At 39.8% G+C, this 13,034-nt stretch overlaps 1 protein-coding gene across 1 annotated transcript in view; it reads left to right on the top strand.

Annotated features, from left to right (window-relative positions):
- The window catches only part of SRRM3 (serine/arginine repetitive matrix 3), a 511,539-nt gene that overhangs the window by 177,447 nt on the left and 321,058 nt on the right, over positions 1-13,034 (top strand). Inside the window, exon 2 of the mRNA XM_040336859.1 lies at positions 11,619-11,708. The gene's annotated coding sequence lies outside the window, so the exon portion shown is untranslated. The remainder of the gene's footprint in view (positions 1-11,618; positions 11,709-13,034) is intronic.

The raw sequence follows: 13,034 nt of genomic DNA on the forward strand, positions 1-13,034 counted from the left end.
GGTTTAGGCCTCGTACACACGACCGAGGCACTCGGCGGGCGAAACACATCGTTTTCCTTGACGAGCCAATTTTCTCCATTTCCGTTGAGGAAAAAGAGAACATGCTCTCTTTTTGGATCGTCGAGTTCCTCGACAGTTTCCTCGCTGAAAAATGTACACACGACCGGTTTCCTCGGCAAAAAAAATTTCCCACCAAGTTTCTTGATGGATTCTGCCGAGGAAACCGGTCGTGTGTATGAGGCCTCAGACCTGTCCATTGTGTCATTCAGAAGGTTCAACCCTGTTTGTACTGTTGACCATTGTCACTGGGAAAGAAAGTGAAGGGAAATCTAAAACTTTGGAGTTGTCTCCAAAAAAATAGGTAAGGGGAAATCTTCCAATAGGGACACCTTTTTCAGGGACATCTGTCTAAGATGGGGAATTCCCCTCATTTTATGAAATTTTCCCTTATTTCAAGGTGCCTTTCATTGCATTTCTGGGACAGAAAGTGAAGGAAAACTTCCACAGTGGTACACACTGATTAACCACTTCAGCCCCGGAAGATTTGGTTGCTCAATGACCAAGCCATTTTTTGCGATACAGCACTGGGCTGCTTTAACTGACAATGGCGCAGTCGTGCGACACTGTACCCAAACACAATTGGCGTCCTTTTTTTTCCTACAAATAGTGCTTTCTTTTAGTGGTATTTGATCACCTCTTCGATTTTTATTTTTTGCGCTATAAACAAAAGAAGAGTGACAATTTTGAAAAAAATACAATATCTTTTTTCTATAATAAATATCACAATTTAAAAAAGAAATAAAAAATTTTTCTTCAGTTTAGGCCGATATATATTCTTCTATATATTTTTGATTAAAAAAAATCTGATAAAGTTTAGCACTATGTAATGGTATTTAGGGACTGCACAGGGTATTTTTTGATAAAGATGGACTAACCCATGTGAGCTAGGAACAGAGCATTTTACCCTGTGACAGAAAGTGTCTAAACAATCAACTGCAAGGCAGGATTACCAGCTATTATTTTAATAAAAGCTGCAGATTTTAAATGGTGGAAAATGGCTGTTGACATTACATTAAAGTGATTGTAAAGTCTTGTTTTTGTTTTCTATAAAAATAACAAACATGTTATACTTCCCTCCTATGTGCAGTTGGAATGCATTGAGATAAAAAAAAAACGACTTTACAACCCCTTTAACGTGTTAAAACGTATTTGAGATTTTAATGACTGGGTTTAAACATACCGTATTTATCGGCGTATAACACGCACAAGGGTATAACATGCACCCTAACTTTATATTTGTATAACACGCAGGCACAGTTTACCCTCTATTTTCAGTGTAAGAAAGTGAGTGTTATATGCCAATAAATACTGGCCCAGATTCAAGTAGCAATTGCGCCTGTGTAACCATAGGTTACACAGCGCAATTGCTTACTTGCTCCGGCGTTACGAATGCTCCTGATTCAGGAACATCGTAACGCCGACTGCAGCCTAAAATCTGCGTGGCATAAGGCTCTTATGCCACGCATATTTTAGGCTGCATTCTTGCGATGCCCGCTAGGGGGCGCTCCCATTGTGCTCAGTGTATAGTATGCAAATTGCATACTAACACCGATTCACAATGTTGCGCGAGCCCTGCGTACGCAAGTTACGTAGTTTCCGTACGGCGTGTTTAGTGTACGGCTGCCCCTTCTAATAGTAGGGGCAGCCAATGCTAAAGGATACCCGTCGTTCCCACGTCGCGATATTTGAATGTTACGTTGTTTGCGTAAGTGATTCGTGAATGGCGCTGGACGCCATTCACGTTCACTCTGAAGCAACTGACGTCCTTGCGACGTCATTTGCCGCAATGCACGTCGGGAAAGTTTCCCGACGGAGCATGCGCTCTACGCTCGGCGCGGGAGCGCGCCTAATTTAAATGATTCCCGCCCCCTACGGGATCATTTAAATTGCGTGCTCTAGCGCCGGGCAATTTTGCCGGCGCGCCCTCGCAATTTATGGAGCTACTGCTCCGTGAATCGAGGGCAGCGGAGCAAATTTGCGGGGGCGCAGGGCAAAATCGCTGCCCTGCGCCTCCGCAAAAAAAGCGCAATTCTCTTTGAATCCGGGCCACAGTACTTTGAGGTTTGGTATAACCTTGTCAGGCATAATAATATTATAAATAGATATACAGTAGTGTTGGAAATATAAACCCACACAGCACTGAAAATTAGTATTGGAAGGAACATGTTGATAGATTTGGTTTAGTGATCCACAGCACTATAAAAGCATTAACAAGATATTTCCACTGGAGGTTTCACTCTTTACTCCCTCCCATCATTACTGTCTTGTTTGGTTTCAGGCTGAACACAGCCATCAAGTTCCACCCCGTAAGGTCTTTTTAAAATATTGAATAGATCTTTACCTAAAATTCTCCCAGCAGTTTAGGCTGAACGATAACATTAGTGAAGCCTTGGGAAAAGAGAGGAGAGCCCTATGTGAACACATGGGATTACAGTGATTTTATAAATACAGATTTCCTGTAAAGAAATTGTATCATTTTTTTATGTATATATTTCTCTAATTTATTATAGCTAGGAGTAAAAAAAAAAAAATGTAACTAAATATATTTTTTTAAGTGTGAATGAACTATTGTTTATGAATATTTTGTAGTCAAGACAGCACGTGGAACTTTCAGCTCCTCTTTTACGGTTTCCTCCTTCTCCTTACAACCTCTTTTAAAATCCTGCTGTATACACAGCTCAATAGTTCAAGCTGAAATGTACACAAACTAGTAAATTCTTTAGAGCACCCCATACAAAGCCACAGTGAACATGGTGCTGTTGTTTTTACTTAGCTCATAGTACTCTGGAAATCTTTTATCTGATATTAATTGTTTATTTTTAAGACAAACATCTTTACAGGCTGTTTAGTAAAACATGGGAACACCAATATAAAACCTAAAAACAAACAAAAAATTAGGAAAATACAATGCCCCAAAGCATTATTATTTCCCATTAAATATTGTGTTGTGACTTTCTACTGTGTTAACAAGCATGACCCTCCTAAACCTCTCGTATTGGATTGTATTGTAATTGTACTGTCTCCCTTTATTTTGTAAAGTACTGCAGAAACTGTTGACATTATATAAATCCTGTGAAATAATAATTACTGGTACAATGTTCCATTAAATTAAGCATTACACATTTCTAAAAAAATATATAAGATAGCATTGGAATATATAAATCCAAATTTTACCAAATCATAATGCTTGTCTTCATAAGCACAAATAAGTCTGTGTATATAAACTAGCAGATATATTATCATACATACAACTTGATATTTAATAGTATTGCTATATATTTGGTATTGTAACTTAATGCAACCTAAAGCCATGTGCAGAATATTGCTTAGGTTTTACCGGGTATCTCATGCCATTTCTTCTACATGCAGTGTTAAACAGAACAAGATATCTCCATATATTGCAGACTAATATGATTTAGTACCTGTCCTTGGTCTCGCTTGGCACTCTGTGTGCTTCCTTGCTGCAGTATCAGCTAACACCTTGATGGTTATTCAAAGTTGCCCATCTGACAAAAATTATTTAATGTCCTGCAGCCTGGCACAAAACATTTCTAACTGCAAATCCATCAATGTCAGGAAGACATTGCTAGCAAAACAAACAGTTGCCAAATGCAACACAGTTCACAGGTATTTGGAAGCAAGTCATACCGTTTTTCCAGAGCTTTAAGGCAGCGGTCTTGGTGGCAAGTTTATTAACAGTTTTAAATGCATGAAAGCAAATTTGAATTGATAAAAATACAGAGGTTTCCACTGCTACCTAAAAATGCTATTTGCTTTGTTTCTCTTGCTCCAATACTTTTAAAAGCAGAACTTCACCCAAAAGGGTAATTCCCCTTGTTTGCATCCTCTTCCCCTCCACTGCCAAATTTGGCACTTTTTTTAAGGGAAGGCGGGAGCGCGTACCTGGATTTGACAGGTACCTGCTCCCACTTCTGGTCAGATGCGCTGTGGTGATCTGACCCAGAAGCTCAACCCCCTCTCCTTCCCCGCCGTCTTCTGGGACACATCACAGGTCCCTGCAGACCACAAGGCACAGCACAGCTCAATCATATGCAGTAGGATACCGGCGTCTGCACCCGAAGCCTATTAAGGTATCGGCTCGGGTGAGGACATCGCTGGATCCCTGGACAGGTAAGCGTCCTTATATTAAAAGTCAGCAGCTACAATATTTGTAGCTGCTGACTTTATTTTTTTTTAGGAGAGCCTGGAGCTCCTTTTTAAATCACCTATCTCTAACAGGTATGCAGATTAGAAACTGTGAAGTTGATGTGCATACTTGTTCTAGGCTAGTGATGCAGAAAGTACTGAAGCCTCTGGGTAAGAATGACAGCTGTGGAAACTGGTATTTTTAGAAGGAAAGGTCAGCAGTGGCAGTCTTGATATTTCCTACAGGTGTCCTTTAATGTAATGTGTGAAAAATGGGAGCTAAACGTATCCACACGCAGTAGTTTATGTATCTTTTTAAAATGCCACAATTAGTCACATATTTAAAGAATTTAAAGAACAAAAATATAATATAATGCAGTGTATCAGTTCTTTTATGTGTCGGCTGCATTCGTTTTGCCTCAGGCTTTTTTTCCCCTAGATATTCAGCTGATCCTGCCGGGAACACATTTCTGCCCTAGAGTGACAACGCTTACTCACAGTACTGTGTCTGTGGAGCAGCAGTCTTGTCACCCTAGGACACCCTTTTGTCACCCTCTGCACATAGGGTCGGGTGTCACCTTGTCTGCAGCATACCATCAGCAATTGAACAGCAGGCATGACCCACCCATTTCACCTAGGCGTTAAGTCATTCGGGACTTACAGATCACTGGGATATTTCCACCATTACCATCTATCTACAGGATTTCAACTTGTTTGTTTTTCATCCACACTTCTCCTGGGCTGGATTCAACAGTATCTACTGAATATATAGCTCTTCAGAAGTGGGCTATCAGAGATTAATTAAAATCTGTGGAGGGGAGGACTGGGGTGTAGGGGGGATACAAGAGACAGGGTGACTCTGGGACACTGGAGTGAGGTGTTAGCTTTCTTAGGGGATGGAGGGGTGGGATTCAGAAGGGAGGGTTGGTAGGTTGGGGGACTTCCCCCCTATGGAGGTAGCGTGCACATATCATATATTTTGTCATACTTTTTATGTCTACAGGGAGTGCAGAATTATTAGGCAAGTTGTATTTTTGAGGATTAATTTTATTATTGAACAACAACCATGTTCTCAATGAACCCCAAAAACTCATTAATATCAAAGCTGAATATTTTTGGAAGTAGTTTTTAGTTTGTTTTTAGTTTTAGCTATTTTAGGGGGATATCTGTGTGTGCAGGTGACTATTACTGTGCATAATTATTAGGCAACTTAACAAAAAAAAAATATATACCCATTTCAATTATTTATTTTTACCAGTGAAACCAATATAACATCTCAACATTCACAAATATACATTTCTGACATTCAAAAACAAAACAAAAACAAATCAGTGACCAATATAGCCACCTTTCTTTGCAAGGACACTCAAAAGCCTGCCATCCATGGATTCTGTCAGTGTTTTGATCTGTTCACCATCAACATTGCGTGCAGCAGAAACCGCAGCCTCCCAGACACTGTTCAGAGAGGTGTACTGTTTTCCCTCCTTGTAAATCTCACATTTGATGATGGACCACAGGTTCTCAATGGGGTTCAGATCAGGTGAACAAGGAGGCCATGTCATTAGTTTTTCTTCTTTTATACCCTTTCTTGCCAGCCACGCTGTGGAGTACTTGGACGCGTGTGATGGAGCATTGTCCTGCATGAAAATCATGTTTTTCTTGAAGGATGCAGACTTCTTCCTGTACCACTGCTTGAAGAAGGTGTCTTCCAGAAATTGGCAGTAGGACTGGGAGTTGAGCTTGACTCCATCCTCAACCCGAAAAGGCCCCACAAGCTCATCTTTGATGATACCAGCCCAAACCAGTACTCCACCTCCACCTTGCTGGCGTCTGAGTCGGACTGGAGCTCTCTGCCCTTTACCAATCCAGCCACGGGCCCATCCATCTGGCCCATCAAGACTCACTCTCATTTCATCAGTCCATAAAACCTTAGAAAAATCAGTCTTGAGATATTTCTTGGCCCAGTCTTGACGTTTCAGCTTGTGTGTCTTGTTCAGTGGTGGTCGTCTTTCAGCCTTTCTTACCTTGGCCATGTCTCTGAGTATTGCACACCTTGTGCTTTTGGGCACTCCAGTGATGTTGCAGCTCTGAAATATGGCCAAACTGGTGGAAAGTGGCATCTTGGCAGCTGCACGTTTGACTTTTCTCAGTTCATGGGCAGTTATTTTGCGCCTTGGTTTTTCCACATGCTTCTTGCGACCCTGTTGACTATTTTGAATGAAACGCTTGATTGTTCGATGATCACGCTTCAGAAGCTTTGCAATTTTAAGAGTGCTGCATCCCTCTGCAAGATATCTCACTATTTTTTACTTTTCTGAGCCTGTCAAGTCCTTCTTTTGACCCATTTTGCCAAAGTTGCCTAATAATTATGCACACCTGATATAGGGTGTTGATGTCATTAGACCACACACCTTCTCATTACAGAGATGCACATCACCTAATATGCTTAATTGGTAGTAGGCTTTCGAGCCTATACAGCTTGGAGTAAGACAACATGCATAAAGAGGATGATGTGGTCAAAATACTAATTTGCCTAATAATTCTGCACTCCCTGTAGTATAATATACTTTAGTAGCCTTTGGTGCTTAGGTGCTCTATCTTTGTGGCGTTTGTTTTTGTGTAAAGCCTAGTACACATGGGCCGAATGTTGGGCATGTTGGGTATGTGTATGGCTGGCGGTCTGTCAGAAGCCAGCTGTTTATTCTGTCAGATGTGCATGCTGGAAAACCAGCGGCTGACCGGCTCCCAATCAGCCAATGGCGGAGAGTGGTGTGTGTTCTGGCGGGGGGCCATCTTCCTGTCAGAACACAACAGCTTAGCAGGGAAGATCACTGTACTGACATCGGATCGATAGTACAGTGGTTCCGACCTATACTGTCAGCTTTTTTTTGTTCAACCTGCTGGGTCGAATGAAAAGAAAATGATAGTGTGTACTAGTCTTAACAGTATTTTTGGATGCACCTCCCCTTCAGTTGGGTTTGGCACTTTGCAGAGTTACCATTCCCCGGATTCCTTTTTGGTGGGGTTGAGAAAAACTAGCCTACACTATTCACTTATTGCTACTTGCTCTTGGATCAGTTGCATCACTACAGATAACCGCATTGTGTGCAATATGTCTTCTTTTTTTCAAAGGTGGAAGACCAGTTAGGTAAGAATAGTTACATCAAAATATGTGTCTGCATTTTTTAGCCACAGCACATTGTTTTGCCTGTGGTGTTGTGAAAAAGCTAAAAATACAGTCCTGAATTTTCTGACTGATAGACAGCTCCATTATACCACATGTCAAGCTTTGACTTCAGCAATAATAAACTATTGTACAAAGTGTTCCTAGTCTGAACATAAATATCAACTCAATTAATTTACTTTCATGCAGCTAACCACATTGCTGGAATTGTTATTCATATGTGACTAATCTTTACATATTGTAGGCATGAATTAATCTACTTTGAACACATCAGCTGATGTTATATGATTATTAATCTTGGACAAATAATTGCCTTCACAGTAGCTCCAATATTATATTGTTCTGGTCACCTGCTGCTCTTCAGACATGTTTTATGAACATTGTTTAATGGCACTGCGCATAAAAAAAACAGTCTCCACCAATATTCTATCACCCACAGAGATCCAATCTTGCTACCTCAGTAGGAATAGTGTTCAGTTCCTCCATAGACACCGTCTCAGTTTATACAAGCCCTTACTCAACAACACCATTTACACAGTTCACTTACAGCGTTTAAGAGACCACTTAATCCCAATCCCTGAAACATATGATCGCTTTGTTTTACCAGTATCTCTTACATAGTAAGCAACACATTACAATGCACTTTCAACTGTATTAGGAGAAGAATTGCAAAACACAAAAGACACCTGACTTTACATTTTTCTATACTTTATTTTGGCAGATATGAAACAATGGCAAATAAGAGAGAAATTACCACAGCAAAGCAATTTGATGATCCTGGTTCAATACCAGGGGATCCTAATAAAATATACTCTCACTTCATATGCAGTTTTTTTGTTTAATTGATTTTAGCTGGATGTAGGATTTGATGCTTTGACTGACATAGAGGTAGTCATGGATTTGAATTGCTTGCCGACATCTGAAAGTGCAATCACATCCAACACCCCCTTATCTCTGCAAAGCTCAGTGGAGAAATCAGGAATCAGTCAAAGTAGACAAGGCATTTAGAAAAGCTTTAGTGTTCCCTCTGTCATCAATATACTACTGCCATACAAGTTTAAATAGATTGAAGGAGAACATTGCAAACTTTGTGAGATTAGATAGCAGCCTGCTGAACTCATTTTTAGATTCTGACAACCTAAGACACATATAACATGCTGGTAATGATGAACAGGATCTAGGATGCTTGCCAGCTCATTTCTCACTACTGTTTGTCTATGTTTTCTAAATGTGTTCTGGTATACTGTATAATATTAACGCTGAAGGTAATGCACAATTAGAGATCACTTGACAACTGGAATGCAGTAAAAAAACAGGAATAACAAAAACATGTTTACGCCCTATGCTGAATTAAGGCATCTCTGTTATGTGCGGTCCCTAACTCTAAACTATCTAAACTCCAAACTGGGGCATATATATATACGGCAATGAAATACTTGAGCACAGGCTTACTTGGAAGCAGCTCCTTTGACCACCTCCTGCCCACCGTATTGTGAAATGACGGGCAGGCGGCAGCTCTATTGTTCTGGGACAACGTCATATGACGTCATCCCACTCTAGCTGTGCTTGCACACACACGGGGGTGCACGGCACGGCGATCATCGGCGCGCTGTGTCCTTGGGACTTGGCGCATCACCAAACCCAGTAAATAGCTGATGACGAGACTCTTTACCCTTGTGATCCAATCACAACTGACCACATTTAAATAAGAAAATGTCGGTGATGCCAGTCAATGCTGCCTTTTAGTGCCCATCAGTGCCTGCTCATCAGTGCTGTCCATCATTGCCGTGAATCAGTGTCCAATAGTGCTGCCTATCCGTGCCACCTAACAGTGCCATCAGTGCCACCTATCAGTGCTCATCAGTGCCACCTATCAGTTCCTATCAGTGCTGCATATTAGTGCCTCCTTATCAGTGCCCATCAGTGCAGTTTATCAGTGTTCATCAGTGCAGCCTCATCATCGCACATCAATCAGGAGAAAAATTACTTATTTACAAAATTTTATAACAGGGACTAATGCCGCGTACACACGATCATTTTTCGGCATGAAAAAAACGTTGTTTTAAAAAAAATGTCATTTTAAATGATCGTGTGTGGGCTTCACATAATTTTTCGACTTCTGAAAAACTACAATTTTTTTTTTCGAACATGCTGCATTTTTTAACAACGTTTTAAACAATGTCATTTTTCGGGTTGTAAAAAATGATCGTGTGTGGGCTAAAACGACGTTAAAAGCCCGCGCATGCTCAGAAGCAAGTTATGAGAAGAGAGCGCTTGTTCTGGTAAAACTAGCGTTCATAATGGAGTAAGCACATTCATCACGCTGTAACAGACAGAAAAGCGTGAATCGTCTTTTACTAACACGGAATCAGCTAAAGCAGCCCCAAGGGTGGCGTCATCCACATGGAACTTCCCCTTTATAGTGCCGTCGTACGTGTTGTACCTCACCGCGCTTTGCTAGAGCATTTTTTTAAAAACTATGGTGTGTGGGCAACGTCGTTTTAATGATGAAGTTTGAAAAAACTTTGTTTTTCTACATGCCGAAAAACGTCGGTTTTTTTCATGCCGAAAATCGATCTTGTGTACGCGGCATAAGAAAAAAAAATCCCAGTGGTGATTAAATACCACCAAAAGAAAGCTATATCTGTCACAAAAAAATATGAAAATGTAGTTTGGGTACCGCGTTGCATGATTGCGCAATTGTCATTCAAAGTGTGACAGCACTAAAAGCTGAAAATCGGCCTGGGCAGGAAGGGGGTGAAAGTGCCCTGTATTGAAGCAGTTAAGGTACGGCAACACACCAGATGCCCAACAGTGCTAAATGTATAGACTTTACAATTTTATAAGGCAAATTCATTAAACAGTAATGCATAGGGTAATTTTATCACCATGGGCTGTATATTAAAATGCCAATTGAAGATTATTCATAGTTTACAAAAGGTATATTTTGCATGAGTCAATTGCATTATTCCTATGCAATATTCTTTCTTGTGTTATTATTCCTTTTTGTAGTGTCTGTAAATAAAAAAAAAACAGCAAGGGTACTTCACAGATTATTATTATTTATAGCTGTAGCTTTAAATAAAACTTAGGATGTGAGAGAGACAGAAGGTAGCTACAGTCTACCATTTAAAAGGTGAATAAGATGTGTGATGACAAACGTATCCATGCAGCATATACAGCCTGCACACGCTGCAAGAATACAAGCAGGGCTGGTTATAGCAGCAGTTCTGCATTGAAACTAACAGTGTGTGCAGGGTAAAGCTGTCTGATCCCACCCCCAAGGATCTTTACTTCTAGACTGGTGTATATGGTTAAGCTCTATGATGAAGGTGATGGTTAAATATCTATTTTATGCAAAGAAATACCAATTCCACACCTATGTAATAGTTTTTTTTATAAAGGGTGATTGTTTTGGTAAGAAAATGATTGTGAGGTAAAAGGAACAGAATTAAAATAACTCTAATGCCGCGTACACACGATCGGTCCATCCGATGAAAGCGGTCTGATGGATTTTTCCATTGGTTTACCGATGAAGCTTACTGATGGTCAGTCGTGCCTACACACCTTCAGTTAAAAAAACGATCGTATCAGAACGCAGTGATGTAAAACACAATGACGTGCTGAAAATAAGTTCAATGCTTCCAAGCATGCGACGACTTGATTCTGAGCATGCGTGGATTTTTAACCGATGGACGTGCCTACAAACAATCGTTTTTTTTCTATCGGTTAGGTATCCATCGGTTAAATTTAAAACAAGATTGAATTTTTTTAACCGATGGATAAATAACCGATGAGGCCTACACACGATTGGTTTGGTCTGATGAAAACAGTCCATCAGATCGTTCTCACCGGTTTGACCGAACGTGTGTATGCGGCATAACACTCTAGTGAATTGGGCATTATTAAGCACAGAAGCAACAGTACCGAATGTGGGATGTCATTACTGTAAACATTTGCATTCAACAGCATACAGTTGTGTCCATTGCAAAATATAATGATGGCTAGTTGTGTCTAAAAATTACATAAAGAGTCTTGAATATTAAAAAAATAAAATATTTTGTTTTACTGACTAAAACCTGTTTGGTAATACCAAACAGATACAGATAGGGACCACAAATTATACTCGTTCCTTTTTTTTTTGTTTGTTTTGTGAGCACTTCTTCAGTGATTTAAATTTTACACCGTTTAAAATATGTTTTAAGCTATTTCCTTTTTATATCCTTAGGTTTTTTGAAGAATATGAAGAACCCAACCGAGAAAACATGAACTAACAAGAAAGTCATTGTAAAATTGCAACTTCCTTCATCTCTGCAAGGTAATTTGGAAAGTGCCTTAACACATTGCATTTTGGAAAACACTTATCTGAAGCCAAATTGACAAGACATATTCTCAAATTCATTTTGAAATATTCTGCAATGCAAAATAAAGACCCAATTAGAATTTTTTTTTACGTCTGTATTGCAACTTATGACCTTTTCTTCACACAATATCTGTGGTCTGTGACTAAAGATACTCTGCTGTATATTTTAAGCAAAATTAATTACTTTATTCCGATGTTGTTGCCACTCACAGTGTAATTTAAAATGAGTACCAAAGAGCAAATTAAACCAGATTACAGAGCAACAGAAAACAAGTAATCTGATTATATTTTGGTTATGTTGTGATTACAAGTCAGGACAGAGATTGATCTATCATATGTCCCAGACCTCCAACTATCTGCCATTACTCCGACAGTAAAGCTGGCTATACACATACTAAAAGGCCACAGAAACCACACAAATTTCACAACAGCTGGCTTCTGTCAAACAGTGATGCTGGAAAACCAGCATTTGATGAGTGCTTGCAGCCAATGGTGTATTATGATGGGGGGGGGGGCAGAGGGGAGTTCCCGCAGTCAGAATACAATAGCAAAGTGGAAAAAATACCTGTGGATGCAGGGATCGGTGAGCTTTTTTCATTCAACCTGCTGGTTGAACGAAAAAGAAAAATCAACTCAATGTCTATATTCTGCTTATGGCATAGGGGGTTATTTACTAAAGGCAAATTAACTGTGTACTTCCAAGTGCAGTCTCTGTAGATCTGAGGGGGACATGCAAGGAAAATAAAAAGCAGCATTTTTGCCTGCATGTGATTGGATGATAAAATCAACAGAGCCTCCCCTCATTTTAGATCTTACCCTCAGATCTACAGCGACTGCACTTCCAAGGGCACTTGTAGTGCAGAGGAGATTTTCCTTTGGTAAATCAACCCCATAGTCTCTTATGGAACCTAAAAACATTACCTACAAAGAAGGTTAATTTTAGACCTCTGCATGTAACTGTATATTTTACTGTAAACACATAATAAGGTTTCTATGCAAGAATAGCCTTCTAAAAAGAACATTTCTTGTTTCCCTCCTCCACCAAGTAAACGTATATTTGTCATTGTTTTGAAGTTTCAAGTTGAAAACTCGGAACTGCAAAACAATGACAAATGTAAGTCGATTGGTTAACAACATTTTTTCTTGTTGGCACACTTTTTATCCATAAACCCCATAGCTGCTCATATTACAATTTACTAAACAAAAAAGGAACCCTGCGAGTTCCCAAAACATTGACCTATGATTCCTGTTGTTCATGTGAAAAATGGACAATAGTTTTAC

The sequence above is a fragment of the Rana temporaria genome, chromosome 2 (genome assembly GCF_905171775.1).
Source record: "Rana temporaria chromosome 2, aRanTem1.1, whole genome shotgun sequence".
NCBI lineage: Eukaryota > Metazoa > Chordata > Amphibia > Anura > Ranidae > Rana > Rana temporaria.